At 47.7% G+C, this 21,908-nt stretch overlaps 1 protein-coding gene across 3 annotated transcripts in view; it reads right to left on the bottom strand.

Moving 5' to 3' along the window:
• The window catches only part of ZHX2 (zinc fingers and homeoboxes 2), a 247,719-nt gene that overhangs the window by 204,282 nt on the left and 21,529 nt on the right, over positions 1 to 21,908 (bottom strand). The window contains exon 1 of one of the 3 annotated variants that reach the window (XM_012451584.3): positions 1,035 to 8,712. The exons of the other annotated variants lie outside the window; for them this stretch is intronic. The gene's annotated coding sequence lies outside the window, so the exon portion shown is untranslated. Of the gene's footprint in view, positions 1 to 1,034; positions 8,713 to 21,908 lie in introns of those variants that run through there. 3 annotated transcript variants of the gene reach the window in all.

Here is a 21,908-nt window from a genome sequence, read left to right as displayed (position 1 = left end):
GAGTGGATAGAAGGTGTCCACAGCGGCTGTAACTGGTCTGGGAAGACCCTTCAGAGTTGTCCGTATCTGAGCACAGATCTAATGTGCATTAGATCAGCATGCATTTCCCAAACTGAAATGACAAGGGAACCTCTTTGTCACAGAGCATCTTTCAGGTCTCTGCTTCTCAGAACATGCTTTGAGAAACGCGGCATGGAGATAATGCAAGCAGAAAGCTGGCATCTTCATACTCCCGAGTCCCGCTCATGTTGGAGCGGAGACTCTGAATCTCATACATGCAAAGTAAGACCTTTCATATAGGAGTCTCCTCACCCATCCCCGACTGGGAGGTCTCTGCTTGACTTGAGGATTGGCAAAGCACTGCACATACTCTCCCCAGCTGCCCTGGATTCACGCTGGTTCTGCAGGGTTCATGGAGATGGAGAACATTTAACCCATGGTTAGACGAGATGGCCTCTGCAGGCCTGAGCAGATGCTAGTTTTTCACATATCAGAGAGAGCTGAGTATAAAAACAGGAATTCTTCTCCTAGGATGTTACGTTGTTCTAAAGAACGTGTTATTCGTTCTAAAGTGAGGTCAAGAGACAACGATCAAGGTCCCCAATTCCAGGGATCTTTGCCCAAGATTTCCTTCTGTCTTGATAAAGGATTAAATTCCACACGCAAAGACCAGACACAAGATCTGGGACCCAGACCCGGACACATGCTGAATTCATGGAAAGCACACGCCCTGAGAGGGTTACTAACATTCTCCCCAAGGAATCCATAGGGAATTCTGCAGAAAACAAGCCACCTGTCCCTGCAATGTCCTTTCCTGTCTAGAGGAGGCTGTCTGGACTTTCTCACAGCTGAAATCAGATGAGGTACATTATGTATTCAAGTCCTGTTGCAGCCAGCCTTCCAGCCTGCCACCCCGAGCCACTGCCTGCCCAGCTCCAGCAGAAATGCCTCTCCCAGGAGCAGCCTCCACTCACCATCCACCAGGCCCCGCGCCCACCGGAGGAGCACTGCGAGAGCCCATGCACAGGCCTTACCTGGCAGGTGGTGATGTCGCTGGCTTCCCACATTCCTCCCGGCAAGAAGTCAATGCAGAGACAGATGGGAACGGTCTACCCCCTGAGAGCTGTCACCTTTTCCGGACCTCTGCTTCCCAGGAGTGGGAGACAAGCACGGAATCAAACCTGGGAGCAGTCCCTCTGCTTGAGAGGCTCTCGTCACCTTCTTGTCACCAGTCACCTTTTCAGCTCAGCTCAGTTACCACTTCCTCTAGGAAGCTGTCTCGATCAGGGCAAATCCTGCCATTTGGGGTTTTTAGGGTGCACCACGCCTCCTTTTATGAGTGTGTCTCCTATGAGATGGCCTTAAGTCTGAGCTCTGCAACTCGCTGGTCCTTGAGCAAATCCCACTGTTCCCTGAGACTGAGTTTTTGAAGGAAAGGGGTTGATAAAATGCTCCCTCAGGTCCCTTTTGGTTCCAACCTCTGGGATTTCCCTTCCCAAAACCAGAGCCGCCATCACAGCAGCAAACCAAGTGTGGGTCTTGACCTTCGGAAAATCCCCATCCCTCTCTGGGCCTTCACTCGCTCAGCACTAAAATCATGGAGTAAAGCTATGATACTGGTTTCCAAGTTTTTTAAGTCATGAAATTCATTTTTAAATAAATGCAATCTAATACCTAATACCAGTAAGAAAAGAGCTGCTTTGCTTGACAAAAGAGCGAGGATCTGTAAGGCCCCTTTCTGTTGGGCCTCTGAGGCGTCCTCTCTCAATAGGGCTCTGAGAAACCCAGTTTTAAAGTTACACTAGGCTGGGCGTGGTGGCTCACATCTATAATCCTAGCACTTTGGGAGGCCAAGGTAGGTGGATCACCTGAGGTCAGGATTTCGAGACCACCCTGGCCAACCTGGCGAAACCTTGTCTCTACTAAAAATACAAAAATTAGCTAGGCGTGGTGGTACACACCTGTAATCCCAGCTACTTGGGAGGCTGAGCCATAAGAATCGCTTGAAACCAGGAATTGGAGGTTGCAGTGAGCCGAGATCACGCCTCTGCGCTCCACTCTGGGCGACAGAGTGAGACTCTGTCTCTAAATAAATAAATAAGTAAATAAAGTCACGCCTGAAGCAGCACCGTGTGTCAGGTTCCAACGTCTACCCACTCTCACCTCACATCTATGTGTTGCCTGCATCCTGTGGGGTCTGGGATCTTCTTTTCAGAAGTGTCCAAAAGATAACAAAGGCTTGCGTGCTCCTTTTTTTAAAGTGCTTGATTTCAAACAAGGCTCCAAAGGACGTAAGATATGAGATTTATTAAGGCAAGAGGAGAGAAGCCAATAAATTAACCTATTTGCAAATCATTGCAATGGAAGCCAAAGCCCCTACTGTTACAACAAAGGACATAGCCCTTACTCTAGCTTAGCCTGCTCACAGAGGAGGCACAGATGCCCATGGAGCTGGCCCAGCCCCCAACAAGCCCCAACAAGCCCCCGGGCACCTCCATCACATCCCATCCTGGCGTCTAGCAGAACTCTAGTTCCTGTCCACGCAGGGCTGGGCAGCAAGTCAGGAAGCCTGGCAGCTGGTCTCCAGGAGACGCCAGCAGAGCCAATGACACAAAGAGGGACTCCTGGTCCCTGCAGAACCAGCGTACCCCTTCTCCAGAGTCTAGAATTCGCTGAAATATTGTCCACCCCTCACTGCTACCCAGGTGTGAATGGCTGTGTGGCTTTCCACACCAGGGCTGCACACGCCTTCCTTCCTTTATTTCTGACACCTTCTGAATTCATCACCCTCTGCTGGGTGAGCAAAACGTGCAGAGGTTTTCGGAGCAGGAGGAAGCACCCCTGCTGCTTCCATGTCAGGGAGACACAAGAACACACGAAGACGCCTTCTGGCAGGAGGCTCAAGGCACAGGCCTGTGTGGGCGCCGGATCACTGGCTTTGATTTGGAAGCCAGGGTGGCTGACTTTTCGGAACCAGAGACACACCTTTTATATTTGGAGGCAGCTGATTTTTATTCTTATTATTTTTAAAGGCTCTAAAGCTCCCATAAAACCATCCTGTGGAGCTGGAGCTTCCTTTAGTTTTCCTTCCATTCTTATTCAGCTTATAAAAAATGCATAAAATGAGGAGTCATTCTGCCACCCCAAATGCATCCCTCTCTCAGCCCCGTCGTCTGGTGACAATTCTCCGTATCAGTCCCAAGACAGCAGCTGAGCTTCCCGCACAATCCGGCATCTCCCCCATCCCCCGCTCCCACTCGCTTGTCCTGCTCAGTCCTCTTGAATTTTAACTGTCAACTCTCCAGTGACAGACACAGCAAGCCTGAAGGGGAGGGAGGCGGGTGCTATTTATAATTCGGCGGTGTTCACCCTCAGAACACGGCCATTTTTTCCAGGCCGCCTGCCAGAGGCCCACATTCCCCAGGCTCTATATATGGGCCTCTCCGCAGGTCCCTGTCGCTCTCTCTCCTGCCTCTGAGGGGCCTGAGCTCCTCCTTGGACTGCAAGGAGGCCACAGCCAGCCCCACAGCCTGGACTTCCTCCAGGACAGAGGACAAGAGTCAGGGACCCTGGAGGTACTGACCTGGCAGGGATTGGAGAGCAGCCGGCTTCTCCCCCTGGGTTTGAGTGAGAATGGCAAAGAAAAAAAATGCATTGTTGCTATCAAACATTAGATCACCCCTTCTTTTTGCCAAGTGGTTTTCAGTTGTTTCCATCATGATGTGACTGAGGTTCACGGCAGTCTCGCCGACCGCGGAGGGCTCTGAAAGCTGGATTTATGGACGCCCTTCATGAGGCAGATGGGAAGGGAGGCCTGCAGAGGATGGGCAGGCCAGCCAAGCTGAGGGTGCGGGGCTTTGGCCAAGCAGATATTTTCTGCAGGCTCTCAGCTTTGATTAGCATATGTTAAGGATACAGGAGAGAAAGGTGTCCAGCCTCTTGTGGGTATTTGGAGGTAACCACTTCATTGCCTTCTGGAAGCCAAGCCTGGAGGCAAAGGAAGGGCCTGACCCAGTGCAATGCCCAGTCTGGGCTCTCCTCTACTTCATCCTTTCTATGCTGATGCCTGTGGGGCCAGGCTGAGGCAAAAAATGAACTGGGGTCCCCATGGAGCAGGACACCTCCTCCAATTTTGTGCGGGCAATTCTACTTTGGTTTCTTGGACAGTGTCTGGAAAACCTCCTTAGGAACTGACTGTGGAGGATGCAGATGTGTCCTGGTCTGGCCACTCAAATGCCAAGAACACTTTTGTTCCCAGGTCTCTGGTCATCTTTTTCCCCTCCTTTCAAATCAAGTTCAAGTCTTTCCTTTAAAAAGCCTTCTACAACCATCTGGGTATCTCTTCCTTAGAATGGAGAGCATCTAGTATGAGCACGCACAGTCTGGACTGCTGGAGAGCTTACTCTATACCATGCATTTAGCATGGAGCAACTCATAAGGCCCCTGTGGGATGCGTGCCATTCTGTAGGTGAGGAAGCGGGGGTGCAGAGTGGCCAGGCAGCCTGCCCAAGGTGACCTCGGCGGTAGGTAGCAGATCCCAGTCTTACTCCCAGACTTCCCGCTGCAGGCACTGGCTCCTCTCAGTTGCATGGGGTCTTCATTGTTACTCTGTCCAACCACTGTCTTCTCATGCACTGGCTCCCACCTGTCCTTCAAGAAGGCATTCTGCTCCTTGCAGGTGGAGGCTGTGTCTTAATGCCTTCCCTCTTCCTTCTCTTCTCCCTTGATCATCTAGAACAAACTAGACTCATAAAAAAATCTTCACTCCTGCTGTCCTATGGCTAAGGATGCGGTCTGTGAGCTCGCTTCTGCTTGAGATGGGTTCCCGATTCTCCCGTTTGACTCTGTGGCCTCTGTGTTCCCCTGAGCAGCCGCCATCCTCCATCTGTGGAGGTCCCGGCCATCCCTACAGTTACTCGTTTGCCTGTGACAAATATGGGACTGGCACTTTAGCAGGGAAAAGCAGCAGCAGGAGTTGATCAATTCCTAAGCAACGAAGATCCTGTTTTCATGCAAACGTCCTCGGCATTAAAACAAAAACAAATTCCTCACGGGGTGCGTCCTGGATGCCAAGTTTCATCGTAAGACACATTTTTAAAGCAAGGTTTTGCGCCTGTGTGAGAGACTAAGAGGGAATGTGGGGAGAGCCCCGGGCCAAGTGCTGTCTCAATACAGATCCGCCCTCATTTAGACCTCATGGCCACCCCTCAAGCTAGCCACAGTCAGAGCCTGATCTGAAGGATGAGAAAACAGGCAGAGGGAGAGGAGGGAGAAAGTCCAGCATCGATTAGCTCGCAAATGGCAGCAAAGGGATATGACTGGGTCTGATTGAGGCTGTGTCTGACACAGACATGGTGATGAAATGTGGCTGTATTTGCCTTACTGACATGAGGGGTATGATAGTGAATATTTCAGATAACTAGGCAAAATGGCTTTTTGTTAATTTTCCTTGGTGTACTTTTCTCAACTCTAAAGAAAGAGAAGGATGGTGCCTGGGTACCAACTCTTTTTACAGAAACCCAGTCTGACTGTAAATCTGGATGAAATGTTAGAATTGACTAAATGCCCTGCAGTATATGATGCTTACAGAGTGCTCAGGAGAGTCCCTGGCTCACTTGGTTCTAAACATGGTCCTGGATTCCTTGCCTCCTAGGCCAAGAGCAAATAAAAAGGGGGGTGATGATGAGAAATCTTATGAGGAGAGCCAGCACCTTTAGGTAGATGATAACAAATACCCTGAGCTTTGAGGAAGTGGGACCACTGAAGGCTGAGTGATCTGGGAAGGCTTCCTGGAGGAGGGAGATATTCTGATTCCACTCAAGGATCTCAAAATAGACAGCTTTGGCCTGATCTTAGAGGAGGTGGGTGCCTACCAACACCAGGACCACCAGGCCATCGCCAGGGTCATCACCAGGCCTGCCCAGCAGTTTCAGGAGTGTCCACGGGCCATCTAGCCTCTAGCTGGCTCCTGCAGCTTTGTCTTGTAGGATTATGGGTGTTCAAAGGCAGCACATTTGATGGATTCAGGCAGGGCCACATAGTACCCTTCTGGCAAGAGGCAGTAATCCTACGATTGTGGTATGTTAGTGCTGCAGGGTTATCTGGCACTGCCCCCTTACTGCTAACGCCTTGTCCAAGGTTTGTGGTGCAGCCAAGACTCCAGTTCAAACCTCTTTCCTCCTGGCCCTCTGAAACCCTCCGTGCAGCCCCTTTTCCCATGCTGAGGAGGTAGTCCCTGGCTTCTGCACATGCCCAGCAGCGCCCTGTGGCCCGAGATTGGGCAATACAGAGAACATAATATCTGGTTGCAGCCTTTTCAAGCTGGCCTGAGAAGGTCCCCAATGCATTTCTCTTCCTAGTAGCTCATATAGCAACTGGTCTTGAGTAGGCAAAGGTCTGGTGCTGGGCACTGTGAGTGGGCAAGTGGGGCAGGAAAAAGGGCCCATAAAGGCGACTTGTGCGAGCTAAGAGTGAGAAGAATCAGCTCAGAAGGGTGTGGAAAGCACGTGGACACTGTGTGCACAAGACCTCCCCAGGATCCGTGTTCCTTTCTTTAGCCCAGGCACACAGCTGCACTACATTTTCCAATCTTCCTTGCAGTTAGCTGTGATCACGTGACTGCATTCTGGCCAGTGGAATGTGCGTGGAAGTGATGTGGGCCAATTCCAGGCCCAGCCTATAAAAATCCCCCACTTTTTGTTCTCTTTCCCCGTCCACCATCTGCATGGAGAGCTCCAAGGACTAGAAGGAGAAAAAGCCACCAGAGGGAAGGAGCCTGGGTCCCTGAATCGGTGTGTAGAAGACTGCCTGCCAAACCTACACCCTGAATTGTTAATGGCAATAACAAATAAACTCCTAATGTGTTAAGCCATTTAAATTCTGGGGTTGTTACAGCTGTTGGTCCAGTCTGCCTAACATAGCCTCTTAGTAGGCTTTGGATAAGTTTCTTAACCTCCCTGAGCTTCAGTTTCCTCACCTGTAAAATGAGAATTAGAAAAACCTTTCTGAGAATGACTGAGCTAATATCTGTAAAGCTTCCACAACCAGGGTTGCATATGAATTCCGTAAGCCCTATGCACCTTCGTTTTGTAGGCGCCTTCCTCTATTAAAAGAAAAAGAATAACTAAATAAAAATTAGGCTTTACAACGGTATCAGTATAAAGATGGATATAAGATAGATTCATTATTATGTTTATTATTACAGGCATACTTTGGAGCTATTGAGAGTTCAGTTCCAGATCATTGCAATAAAGCAAGTATTGCAATAAAGTGAGTCATGTGAATTATTTGATTTTCTAGTGTAATAAGTTCTGTTTACACTGTATTGTAGTCTAGTAAGCAACAGCTGTATACCTAAAAAGAATGCACACACCTTCATTAAAAATACTTCATTGTTAAAAAATGCTAATAATCATCTGCCCCGGTAGCCTTTTGCTGGTGGAAGATCTTGCCTTAATGGTGATGGTTGCTAACTGATCAGAGTGGGGGTTGCTGAAGGCTGGAGTAGCTATGGCAATTTTTTTTTTTTGAGACAGAGTCAAGCTCTGTCACCCAGGCTGGAGTGCAATGGTGCGATCTTGGCTCACTGCAACCTCTGCCTCCCAGGTTCAAGTGATTCTCCTGCCTCAGTCTCCCAAGTAGCTGGGACTACAGTGTGTGTCACCACACTCAGCTAATTTTTGTATTTTTAGTAGAGATGGGGTTTCACCAGGCTGGTCTTGAACACCTAACCTCAGGTGTTCCGCCCGCCTCAGCCTCCCAAAGTGCTAGAATTACAGGCATGTGCCACCATACCCGGTTGGCAATTTCTTAAAATAAGACAACAATGAAGTTTGCTGCATCGTTTGACTCTTTCACAAAAGCTTTCTCTGTAGCATGAGACGCTGTTTGATAGCATTTTACCCACAGAACTTCTTTCAAAATTGGAGTCAATCCTCTTAAACCCTGCGGCTGCTTTATCAACTAAGTTTAAGTCAGTCAAAATCCTTTGTTGTCAATTCAATCACATGCACAGCATCTTCACCAGGAGTAGATTCCATCTCAAGAAACCACTTTCTTTGCTCATTCATAAGAAGCAAGTCTTCGTCTGTTCAAGTTTAGCATGAGATTGCAGCAATTCATTCACATCTTCAGGCTCCACTTCTAATCCTAGTTCTCTTGCTATAAAACACAGTATCTATGAAGCGTGATACAGCAAAGTGCAATAAAACGAGGGATGCCTGTATTTATTATTTTTATATTCGATTTTATATTCATTATTATTATATTCACTTTTTTCCTTCTGATTTTAAGAGCAATAAAAATGAGCATTTTCTAGGGTCCTGAAAGTACCACAGACTCTAGGCACTGTGCCTACTGTATCTAATGGAGAAGCCGACCCTGCCCGCTATAGTGCCTGGCCCACGGTGCATACAATAAATGGGAACCATTAGAGATAGGTATAAAAATCGTAACAGAAAGACAGGCATGAAACAGCAACAAATGATTATGAAGCCCGTTTCATCTACCTCATTTCCTCCAACCCTCACATGCACTGTATGAGATACTTGTCACCTGTATTTCCTGATGGAAAAACGAGACTCACGGAGATTAAGTGGTGTGCTCAGGAAGGGCAGGAACAGCTAACCCTCAGTGGCACAACGCTCGACACTTGTCTTACTTCATCACTGCTAATTTTCCCAGACCTAGGATGAGGTAGGAATCACGGTTGTTTTTTTTGAGACGATGTCTCACTCCATCACCCAGGCTGGAATGCAGTGGTGTGATCTTGGCTTATTGCAATCTCCACCTCCTGGGGGTTCAAGTGATTCTCCTGCCTCAGCTTCCTGAGTAGCTGGGAATACAGGCACGCATCAACATGTTCAACTAATTTTTGTATTTTTAGTAGAGATGGGGTTTCACCATGTTGGTCAGGATGGTCTCAATCTCCTGACCTCGTGATCCACCACCTCAGCCTCCCAAAGTGCTGGGATTACAGGCATGAGCCACCGTGCCCGGCCAGGATTATGCTTTTATCCCCATTTATGGTTTAAAATTGATGCCAGGGACCAGTGGCTGAGCTGAGAACTAAACCCACTTCTACTGGGTACCCCATCTAATGCTAGCTCTACCACCTGGTCTTTTCATTTATCAAACACTGTGTCAGGAGAATTGAGAGAAGCCAGTGTCTATGGAGGGTGTCAGACACCCCAACACCTCCTTTCATGGGCTAGAGAAGAACCTGCTCAGGGCTGAAATCCAAACACATCATGCCAGATTAAACTCATGCTTTCTCATTCTCCACCCAAATGTACTCCTTAGAGGGTTTAATTATAGTGACTTCTATTTTCTTGTAAATAATCACATCTGTCATAACTGATCTAACTAATCCAAGGCTCCAAGTTGGCAGCCTTGGTGGCCTGAGCCAATGTGTCAATTATGCCAAGCAGGCTGTGAGCACAAGTTGCGTGTAATGGAAGAGAGAAAAATAGTCACAGTCATATAGATGCTGAGGACCAGTATGTGCTTTTTCACAACAGTAATATCAACACGAACTCCTAAATGTGGCCAATGCATGTCAACCCTTCAGCAATCCAACAGTGAAACAGATGCAGCCAGCCAGTTCCCAGAGAATAAAAACAATCTTTTTAGTAGAGAGCCAATCGTAGAAACTGGCTTCTTTAATATTTTTTGAGTCTAAGCAGAAACTCCCAGGAAGCTGCCATGGCTCTTTATGCATGTGGGCTTTCATGATCTGTTGCCTCTGGGAGTTGCAAGCGCTATATTCAGACTGCAGCTGTTCAGCCAGCATAGATTAGTAGTATGAACTTTGGGTCTGGATTGGGGTTCAAGTCTTCTCTCTCCATGCAATTTTTCAGTAGTATGACTAAGCAAATCATTTAGCCTTCACCGATTCACCTCAGCTTTCTCATCTATAAAATGGGGACAAGAATGTCCACCGCCCAGAAACCTTGGAGGACTGAATGATGTAATGACTGTACGTGATAGTCTGTTGGAAAGAATAAGCACTACATAAGTCCCAATCATCATGATAATTAGCAGATTAGCATATACAAGTTGAGCATCCCTAATAAAAAAAATCCGTCATTCAAAAATGCCTTAAAATCCAAAACTTTGAGAACTGATGTGATGTTCAAAGGAAATGATGATTGGAGCATTCTGTATTTTGGATTTTTGGATTAGAAATGCTCAACTGATATCTATTCTGCAAAAATCCCAAAATAAAAAAAAAATCAAAATTTGAAACATTTCTGGTTCCAACCATATTGGATAAGAGATATTCAACCTGTACTGAGTTCTGTTTTCAATCCATGGGATGGCTTCTTTCTCTACTCAAATAGCAGCAAGTAGAAACAGTTACGCTCTATGTCAGAGAGGGGATAAGAGATGGCATCTACTTGGCAACTTCTTTCATGGGAGGTATCTGAAAGTCATCATGCCAGTCAAGCTCTGAAAGTCTCTGTGTCTGATGGGAAGCTATAAAGGAGGTGCATCTTTCAGGTAAGAACATAGGAAACTGAAAGGCGGCTCTGATCCATTCCCTAGACATACATGGGAAATGGACACATGCTCTTGGTGATCCAAATCCCGCAGCTGCTATACCTTCCCTGCTCTGACCAGCTCTGTGAGGTTGAATGCAGACTCTGAAGCTGGCTCTGACTTTCAGAGTGACCTTGGGCACATTAGCCCATCCTTCTTGCTTCAGTTTCCTCAACTGTAAAATGAGGGTAGTAACAGCACCTACTTCTTAGGGTGGTGGTAAAGAATACATAAACTATCACACGTCATCAGCTTACAACAGGGCCAGGCACATGGGAAGCAATCAGTTGGTGTCGGTATTTACTATGACTGATGTCACCACCATGTCACTGGTCAATGGCCTTCCTTCCCTCCCCCAAGATTTACTAACATACATGTTTAATGTGTTAGCCTCTTTCAGGTTTTCCACGTTAAACCTCTTCCTGGGAAGGAAATACTGTAGTCAACATAGAAGATCTGGCAGCAAAGCACAGTGTTAAGAGCTCCAGGATCTACATCTGAATCTTCAAGAGAGGCCCTGAGTTACCGTCTTCAAAGGAAGTTCATCGTTTCTGGAGCAGAGACGTGGGAGAAAGAGTTCTGGACTGAGAATCACGGGACCCAAGTCCTAGCTCATGCCATTTTTCCCACTCTGTGGCCTTGGGCAAGTTGCTTCCCTACTCTGGGTATGAATTTTCTCAATTATAAAAAAAAGGGGGCTTTTGGCTCTGCATCTCAGTTTAGTCACGTAAAAAAAGGGATAATAAGAACAACAACTATCACAGGGGTGTGAGCCACGTAACACATCACTTGCTGAAAGACATGAGGTCCTGACCATGGCCCGTAAGGCTCTTTTCCATCTGGTTCCCACATGTCCAGAATGCGTGGCCCATTCTGCTGCACACTTGGACTCCTCGCTTTTCTCACACCCCTCAGGCATGCTCCCGCCTTAGGGTCTTTGCACCAGCTGTCGCTCCGCCTGGAATGCTCTTTCCCCAGAAAGCCCCATGGCTCACTCCTCCACTTCCTTCAAGTCTTAGGTTCCTATTGTTTTTCTATAGCAATTATCGCTTTCTAGCATAGTCTATGATTTCCTTACTAATGATGATTATTGCTTACTGTCTTTACCCAGGTCAAAAACGTAAGTTCCATGAGAGAAGGAATCTCTTTCTGTTTTGAACCTAAAAGCCTGAGAAGAGAACCTGGTACAAAACAGGTGATCAATAGATATTTGATGATTTAGTAAATGAATGCATGAAGATACACAAAGATGCATTCATTTATTAAATGAATGCAGTGATACACAAAGAGAGTGCTTATTAAATTTTTGGCAGCCTTCTTAGATGTGAAAGGGGGATTCTTACTCCTCACACATTTTCTTTCCATGAGGAATGGTCTTTACGCAAACACTCTGAACCTCTCACCATCCCACCTGCCTTCTCTTCCCCTCTGAAAGTGGAGTAAAGGCCTGACTGGCAGGTGACGGCCACTCACAGTCCATTTCTCAACTCAGTTACTCTCCTGCGGACATCACAGACGCACTCCCTCTTTCTGTTCTGTCTCCCCCTATCAGAGGGTGGCAGTGGCCCTGGTCCTGGGTCATTATGTCTGCTTGCCAGGCTCCCAGTTCCCCTTGTTGGGTTCTTCCATGGTGTGGATGCAGGGCAGGGAGCACTCGAAAGACCACCAACCCAGTGCATCATATTCTCTAGTCTGGTTCTATCAGTAACAAAGTAGATATTTTTTATTTTATTATTTTTTGAGACAAGGTCTCGCTCTGTCACCCATGCTGGAGTGCAGTGGTGCAATCTCAGCTCACTGCAGCCTCGACCTCCTGGGCTCAAGCAATTCTCCTACCTCAGCCTTCCCAGTATCTGGGACCACAGGCATGTGCCACCACACCCAACTAATTTTTGTATTTTTTTTTTGTAGAGATGAAGTTTTGCCATGTTGCCCAGGCTGGTCTTGGACTCCTGAGCTCAAGCAATCCACCTGCCTCAGCTTCCCCAAGTGCCGGGATTACAGGCGTGAGACACTGCACTCAGCCCACATTTTGATCTCCACTTGTTCAACTCCTATGTCTGTCTCAGTTGATTTTGAACCTGGTCAGGTAACAGGGCTGTGCCATTTACTGACCCCTAAAACTCTAACATCAAACATTCCCAATTTTAAAAAGTAAAATTTTCGGTACCCTGGGTCCAGGTTGTCTATAATCCCAGCCACTCCCCTTTGACATGCTAATCTGTAGATGTTCCACTTCACATACAACACTCCAAAGTGGGCACAACTCTGCAGTGAGGTTTGTGACCCCAGGGGAGAGGGGCTGCTACTGGCTGGACACCATTCTGCTACTGATCCTGTTAAAAAATATATACACATCCTACCCCTTACCGCTGGCCCTTCCAGGACCTGCCGTCCATAGAGCCTCACCCATGCAGGACGTGACACCTCAGGGCTGCGTTTCCTGCTCATGTGGGACTTGATGCTGTTCTCTGAATTGCTACATTTGCTCCATTCTTCTTGTCTGCTGAGATCTTTTAGGAAGCTGTATCTATCATCCAACATGTTCACTATCGCTCCCAGCTTCACGTTATCTCTGACCACAGTGAAATGATAGTGACCACTTACTGAATGTGTACAACGTCTCAGGTATTAGGCCAAGCATTCTCCCTATATTGACGTATTTAATACTCAAAACAAGCCAAGGAAGCAGGTGTTACTACCAGCCATTTTACAGAAGAGGAAACTGACATTTATAGAGATTAAGGGTATTTATGTGTCACCATAGCTCATGAGTAGCTGTACCAGTTCTTAAGCCTGCACACAGAATGGCCTCTAGGGCTAGCATTTAGGTCTTCGTTTATGAAGCTGTTACTCTTTGCCAAACATTGTGCACAGTGCTGGATTTACGTGATCTCTTAAGAGGCTAAATACATATATATATATATATATATTTTTTTTTTTTTTTTTTTTTTTTTTTTGAGACAGAGTCTTGCTCTATCTCCAGGCTGGAGTGCAGTGGCGTGATCCCGGCTCACTGCAACTTCTGTTTTCTGGTTTCAAGCAATTCTCTGCCTCAGCCTCCCAAGTAGCTGAGACTACAGGCATGCACCACCACGCCTGGCTAATTTTTTGTACTTTTAGTAGAGACAGGGTTTCACCATGTTGGCCAGGATGGTCTTGATCTCTTGACCTTGTGATCCGCCCGCCTTGGCCTCCCAAAGTGCTGAGATTACAGGCGTGAGCCACCGAATATATTATTTTTAAGCAGAGAAATACATGCTCATGGTCAAGAAATCAAGCACTACAGGAGCTTATAATGAAAACCATCATCTTCTAATGAAAAGTAGCTCTCCAACTCCCCCACCCAACACACTCCCCAGAGTCAATCTTTTCTAACTCTTTCTGAAAACTCATAGAGATTTCTCTAACAAGGATTTCTTGTAAGCTTCAAACAATTTGGATGATGTAGATACAATGATGATCTCCCTTTACAGATGATGAAATGGCAGCAGAGTGGCCTAATGTCACACAGCTGGCATGGCGTGCAGCCAGGATTCAAACTCACTTCTGCCTGTGTCCAGGTCCTGCTCTTACACTTCAGGCCCCAGGTGTGACATACAGGGCAAGGGTGTGGCTCGGATCCCCTCAGGCACGTTGGTTTCTTGTTGTCTAAAAGCACTCATGGTGGGCATAACTAAATACCAGCATGAGATTATGCAGAAGTGAGTTTTGTTTTTCCTGTGAGGTTAGTTTCCAATTCCTCTTTATTTTTTTATTTTATTTCATTTTTTGAGATGGAGTCTCGCTCTGTCGCCCAAGCTGGAGTGCAATGGTGTGACCTCGGCTCACTGCAAACTCTACCTCCAGGGTTCAAGCGATTCTCCTGCCTCAGCCTCCCCAGTGACTGGGATTACAGGTGCCTACCACCATGCTTGGCCAATTTTTTTTTGTATTTTTAGTATAGATGGAGTTTCTCCATTTTGGCCAGGCTTGCCTTGAACTCCTGACCTCATATGATCCGCCCACCTCGGCCTCCCAAAGTGCTGGGATTACAGGTGTGAGCCACCGTGCCCGGCCCCAGCTCCTCTTTCTAGTGCCTCAGGTTTCCTCCTCCAGCCACTGCAGACATCTCCCATCTCTCTGTTATGATATAACTGCCGACATCATTTCAGGGGCTGAGTCTCCCGGCCCTTCTGTTCCTTTCCAAGAACCCCACGGCTTCTGATCTCTCTTCCTGTGAGGTGGAACTGATGGCATTTATCACCATCTCTCTTAGGAGGTTGCAAAAAAGACCAGTCCCTTCCAGATTCAGCTTTTATAAGAAACATATCTCCTTTTTCTTTTTGTGATTATAGCTATTGCTGGAGAAAAAGTACATGCAGCACAAAATGAAACAACATTGACAATATTTGTTAATTGTCTAGCTAGCGCTTTGGAGCTCCAACTAAGGCTAGTCACATTCACATTACTATCTTTGGTAATCTGACAGGTCACTCTCCTCTCTGTAATGGATTCCTCAGCTGTAAATCTGAAAGGAGTGCAGTGAGAATTCTGGATTATAAATAATGAATTACCTGGGTTAACAGTTGTGCTTTGAACTCTGCTGACCAGAGCCAGTGCTCTACATGCTATTATTACTTACTAGTTGATATGGTTTGGCTGTATCCCCACCCAAATCTCATCTTGAATTGTAGTTTCCATTATTCCCACCTGTCATGGGAGGGACCTGGTGGGAGGTAATTGAATCATGGGGGTGGTTATCCCATGCTGCTGTTCTTGTGATAATGAAGGAGTTCTCACCAGATCTGATGGTTTTATACAGGGGTTTTCCCCCTTTGGCTCAGCACTTCTCCTTCCTGCCATCATGTGAAGAAGGACGTGTTTGCTTCCCTTTCCAGCATTATTGTAAGTTTCCTGAGGCCTCCCAAGTCATGCTGAACTCTGAGTCAATTAAACCTCTTTCCTTTATAAATTACCCAGTTTCTGGTATGTCTTTATTAGCAGCACGAGAATGGACTAATATACCAGTATTGTTGTTGCTTAGCACCCCGAAGTTGACCTGAGGCATACATATCTATAAATTTGGTGCTCACATCTAAGTGGAGTCAAGATGGAAATGATCATTAATCCCTTAAAAGTATTTGAAGGCATAATTATTAGCTCCATCTTACAGATGAGTAGATAAACTGTGAAAAGGTAAGTGACCTGCCCAAGGTGAAGGGGTAGTTCAGAGTTAGAAGCAGGCACTAAGGCCATTTGAACTCTCCCAATAACAAGGCTGGGTGACCTTGGACAAGTCGCAATATCTCTCTGAGCAACATTTGTAAAATAAAAGGGGTAAAGCTGAGACCTCATCTCTACCGTTCTCTAATGGAGAGGGAGTAGGCACGGCAGTTAAGAGACACTGTCCAGAGTTAGGAGTCTTCCACTTACCACCTGGGTAACCTTGAGCAAATTACTTATTCTCCCAGTGCCTCAGTTTGCTCATCTGCAAAATGGCAGTATTCATTCTAGAAGGTGGTCATATATGTCAGGAGAAGGCCTGGCACATAAAAGCACACAGTAAGCATAAGTTCTTATTCCTGGTTTGTATGTGGCCAGCCTGGCCTCCAACACCCTTGGTCAGTCCTAAGCCCTTTGTTTATCACCCACCACAGTCTCACTCCTGACCCAGTGCTCAGGGCATAACACGTGTTTTCCACAAATCCCTGGTTGCGTGGTCTCAGGCAGAGTGTTAAGCTCTCCACCTAAAGTCAAAGCTTATTTCCAAGTGCCTAACACTTCAATTTGAAAGGAAAACTCTATTTTTCTACTTCTACCTGTAATGCTGATTATAGTGTTTTTGCTTTTCTTCCCATGCAGTCTGGAAATCCTGAATAAATGTCAAAAAGACTTCCCTGAGTCAACAAATATGTAATATTATTAAAACTCTTAGGAATGAACCATTTCCTCCATTACCAGAAGCTTAAAAGGATAATATTTTCAATTTCATTTTTCAATAAATACACTATTCAGGATCCAAGTGATGTTGCTATGATTTGTGGCTAATAGGTCAATGGTTCATTCATTCAACTGGAAAATACCTGCACCTGCCCAGTAGGATCCAGGCATCGTCCCAGGCTTTGGTGATCCAACAATGACAACAGCAGCAGCAGCGACAATAGCAGCTTCCACTCACCAAGGCCCCCTTCCTGTGCTGCCCAGCTCCACTGTCCACCCTTCTCCACCCCGTGGACTGTGTGAGTGCACATCCTCGCCCTCCACCCACGACCAGTGAGCTCTACCAATGGGATGAATTGGCATGAGATCAAAGGGTCCAAGAACGGGAAGTCTGGGTATTTATTCTCACTCCTCTTCCTCCTGTCATCAGACCTAGAAAAAATTACTTAATCTTTCTGCTTTCCTTCAGCTTTCCCATCCGTGCCTCAGCTCTCCCATCTGTGAAATGGGGCAGACAGTAATACTCCATAAATGAGGCTTACGTGAGTTACTGTGCTTAGAACAGTGCCTGGCCATAATTGGCACAAAATAAATGTCAGCCGTGTAACATGACTATTCTTCAGTGTCATGTGGGACAGTCACTCTCCTACAGCTATACCTTGCTTGAATTCCAGTGGCTACCCTTCGTCTTGACCTTCAGGCGTAGGGGAGGTAGGACTTTCAGGTGTTGCGAGCCCAGTGCTTCCCCTTCCCTTGTTGGCTTTGCCTAACCCGCCATTCTCCTTTGTCATCAGGCCCTCCATTTACTCTGTCCTCATTACTCTGTTTGTGTGTGCCATCTCTTTCCTGCTGCGACCCTAACTCTGGTGCCCCACACACCAGGTTCTGGGCAGTGTTCGTGAGTTTTCTGTAATGCATACAAAGTGACCTGGGCAGATGCATCCCTTTTCTGGATTGTAAAACTTGTGATGACTTTCTCAGCTCTCAGGTTTTGTCTTGCTTTTCTGGGTGGCTCTAATTGGGTAGGGCCCAAGAAACTCCACAAATGCCCCTGTAAAGAAAGTCTTATTGTGCCCTTTTTTTTCTTTAGATGGAGTCTCGCTCTGTAGCCCAGGCTGCTGGAATGCAGTGGCACGATATTGGTTTACTGCAACCTCTGCCTCCCGGGTCAAGCAATTCTTCTGCCTCAGCCTCCTGAGTAGCTGGAATTACAGGCAGTAGCCACCATACCCAGCCAATTTTTTTTTGTATTTTTAAAGTAGAGAAGGGTTTCACCATGTTGGCCAGGCTGGTCTTGAACTCCTGACCTCGTGATCCACACACATCTTGGCCTCCCAAAGTGCTGGGATTACAGGCTTGAGCCACCATGCCCAGCCTATTGTGCCCATTTCTCCTGATAGAAAAACTGAGGCACACAGTTCAACCTAAGCCCCACAATTAGGAAGTAGTTAAGCTGAGTTTCAGATTCAGGCCTAGCTTTCATTCCCTGGCCTTACTTTAATGCCAGTGACTCATTCATCCTTGACTTCCTGAAAGCTTGCAGGTAAGTAAAAAGGCAATTACAATCATGTGTGTGTGATGACTAATTTGATAGGAATAAGAACAGGAAACAGTGCAAAGGCCAAGCTCACCTGGGAACTAGTGATGAGAATGAAAAAGGCTTCCCGGAGGACGTGATATTAACCAGACTCGTGAAAGACGAGGCACTATTCTGGTAACAAGGAAGAGAGACTGGAATGTGCAAAAGTTTAGAGGGAAGAGGGAAAGAAAGAAGGACTTTTTTTCAGGACCTACAAGCAGTTAAAAAATTCCAGAGCAGAGAAGTCGAGGCAGGGGACAGGGAAGAGTAATGACAGAGATGGGGTCGGGTCCCAGCGATGAGGAGCCACGACTGCTAAGCCAGGGAGATGCGACTTAAGACATTTTGATGTCGACGTTTGTAGAGAGATGATGCCTATACAGGGCTGCTCTGGCAATCTACCCACAACAGTCAGTTCTGTTAGGACAGAAGCTCTTACGTTGTGTTTCAAACCTGTAAACGTGCCATGGAACTCTGTATGCAACAGGAGCTCCACAGGTGGCACTGACAACTTCTAAAAAGGAAAGATCTTCATGAGATGCTCCTTTGAGTCCACAGTAGATGCTATGGGGCTGACCCACGTCCCCTGTCCTTCCCACCTCAGTGAACATTGGCCTCACTTCTGACTGTCAGTACCTATGTTTCCTTGCTGGGGTGGGGGGGTCACTCTGATTTTCAGTGACTGGTCTGCTCCCCACAGGCCAGGCCTGAAGTACTGGAGAATTACGCTCCCTCCGGGAGCAGCCCATGGCCAGTGACTGACGGGAGTTGGTGAATAGGTTCCATGCCCGTCTCAATACTCAGGTGGGACAGCGCTGAGGCATATGATCTGTGCTGGCACCCAGAGTTCCCCACTGTGGTCACCTGCTTGACAACGCTCTATTTCCTGGCTTCCTTCTCTCCAGGTCTCACCTCCTCCCCTCAATGCCCCCACCCACCCAGAGCTCCCTTCGCTTCTCACATAAGCTGTTTGCACTTGAAGCTTTGCCTTAGGATCTATATCTGGGGAACCCAAACTAAGACAGCCTGATTCTTAGCGTCACAGAATGCGAGGGTTTAGATGAAGGGACTTCACAGGTAACCTTCCAGGGGCAGGAACACTCCTGGAGTGTTCAGCTGGGGGATGACTGGGGGTGGGTTTGTGCTATGCACGTACTGAGACCACAGAGTGGCTGCTGTGTGCACAAGGGAATCCATGGCCTTGCGTTCTAGTTTCAGCTCTGGACACGGCATTGTATGTTGGAAATAAAATGGGCTTCTGAGTGAGACAGACCTGGGTTTGAGTCCAGGCTGGGCTACAGATAGGCAGGTGACCCCAAGAGAGTTAGGTGACCTCCTAGAACCTCAGTTTCCTCAGCTCGGAAATGGTGCCGGGTTGTGATGATGTTCAAGTGTGAAAATGCAAGTAAAACGTCTCACTGGGAGACACTGGGCTCCTTTCCGGTGTCTATTCAGGCACTACTTATTCAACATCTGAACTGCTTTCTGCATACCTCCAGCCTAGCAATTCTTTCCCTATATGGGCCACCCTGTGCACCCGCCAATGTGCCTCCCAGGAGACTGGAGACTCCCAGAAGATAGGAGCTAGGTTTTCCTTATCTTCACCTCCCCGGCATTCAGCACTACAACAGGCACTTACCAAGCACTTAATGAATATTTATTGAATGAATGACTGAATAAATGGGTCTGGGCATGGTGGCTCATCCCTATAATCCCAGCACTTTGGGAGGCCGAGGTGGGTGGATCATTTGAGGCCAGGTATTTGAGACCAGCCTAACCAACAAAGTGAAACCCTGTCTCTACTAAAAATGCAAAAATTAGCTGCCGCACACCTGTGGTCCCAGCTACTTGAGAGGCTGAGGCACGAAAATCACTTGAACCCGGGAGGCGGAAGTTGCAGTGAGCCAAGATTGCGCCACTGCACTATAGCCTGGGTGACAGCAAGACTCTGTCTCAAAAAATAAATACATAAATAAATGGTTGAATAAATGACAAAAATGAAAGAAGCCCTACAAACATCTACCAGTGATGGCGGGTTTTCTGCAGTATTTGTTCATTCATTGTATCTTATAGTGCGGAGTCCTTGCCAGGTGCCAGACACTATTCTATGTACTGACCAAAGCCTGCCCCGGCCCTCCATCTAATGGCTTCTCCTCCAGGGGAGGGGAGACAGCAGCCAGCCTCAAACAGGCCGCCCAGCAGGCTCACCTGGGAAGCTTCTCTAATGTGTACCCATATGCCAGAGATTCTGATTTAATCGTGTGGGGTGGGGCTTGGCACTGGGAGTTTCAGAAGCTCAGGTGAGGATCATGAGCTGCGGGGGAGCCCTACTGGGACCAAGAGAGAAAAAAACAAGACCATTTCACAGAGTGAAGAAGATAAAACAGAGGGTGTGATTTCGTCCAGGGGTTCTCCATGGGGGAAGAGAAGATTGGGACCATTTTGCCCCCGAGGGCACATTTTGCAAAATCTGGAGACAGTTTTGGTTGTCCCAGCTGGAGGGGAGGTGCCACCGGCATGGAGCTGGCAGAGGCCAAGGATGCTGCCACACACCCTACAATGCACAGGGCAGCCCCTCACGAAAGAATGATCCAGGCCCAAATGAGCTGAGATGGAGAAATCCTAGTCTAGAGATGGGGCAGGGTGGAGGTGGCAGGAGAGCTGAGACTGAAGAGGCAAGACATGAATTCCACCAGCGAAAGCCTGTAGGAGAAGCAGCAGAGAGCAGCATGTCTGAGCGAGGCGGGGCCAGGGCCACTATCAGGGTCCTTAACAAAAAGGCCCCAGGCGGTGACACCGCCAAGCCTGACTCACACCACCACTACCTAAGTGGGGGCTGTTTGTTAGGGGCAGGGTAGGGGGAGGGAGGGGAAATCTGGCTGCCTTTGCTTTGCTGCTTTCACTTTCACGTCTCCAAACCCCAGAGCCCCCACCCTTGTTCCAGGCTCAGAACAGGAACAGGGGATGGGAAGGGAGTTTCAATCCGGGCTGACCATTCACACTTGCCCCCAACACCACCTGCAGATGCCCTTCTTATTTCTAAAAGCATCTCCTGCTGCCACCCGCTGGTCCCCTAGAGCTCTAACTGGGGGTGGGGTGGGGTGGGAGTGGGGGCGGTGGGATGCAGGGGAGCATTCTTGGGTGGCAGCCTGCCATCCTCCTCCAGGCCTGGAAAAAGTGACTACCCAAGAGAAACAGGGATGCCCAGAACAGTAAAACACGGTGTCCCAGAGAAGAAGGGCGAATGGGCAGCTCCTGCCAGCTTGCCCCCTCACTGACACGACCCATTCACTTTACCAGGCAGGTGCTGAGACCCGGAACACATCTCCTGCCTTGCTCCTCTGCCCCCTTTCTCTTTCCCTTTCCTGAAGCTTCTGTATAAGTCAGTTGCAGACATGCGGCCTTGGTATCCCCTGGCTTGGACTAGCAGGGGCCATGCAGGGCAGCCTGCTTGCTTAACACCACGTGAGCTTGCCCCAGAAATGTCATGACAGTTCTGTGGGGGCAATATGGGTGGGAAGGCAAGTCCTTACATACAAGGTCCAGAAAGGCCTGAGTCAACAGGCCATGCAAGGGAGCTAGGGCAGCCACAGAACCCGGGCAGCCACAGAACCCTGCCACCCGGGGATGGGCAGAGTCAACCCAACTGAAGACTGTTGAGGAGAAAAGTGACTTGAGGCTGGGCATGGTGGCTCACACCTGTAATCCCAGAACTTTGGGAGGCCAAGGCAGGGAGATCACTGGAGGCCAGGAGTTCAAGACCAGCCTAGCCAACATGGTGAAACCCCATCTCTACTAAAAATATAAAAATTAGCTGGGTGTGGTGGTGCATGCCTGTAATCCCAGCTACTTGGGAGGCTGAGACAGG

Source organism: Aotus nancymaae, unplaced genomic scaffold (genome assembly GCF_030222135.1).
Source record: "Aotus nancymaae isolate 86718 unplaced genomic scaffold, 86718_ANA_hifiasm-v0.15.2.pri h1tg000036l, whole genome shotgun sequence".
Lineage (NCBI taxonomy): Eukaryota > Metazoa > Chordata > Mammalia > Primates > Aotidae > Aotus > Aotus nancymaae.
Note: the sequence above shows the minus strand (reverse complement) of the source record. Positions and strands in the feature narration are given on the sequence as shown.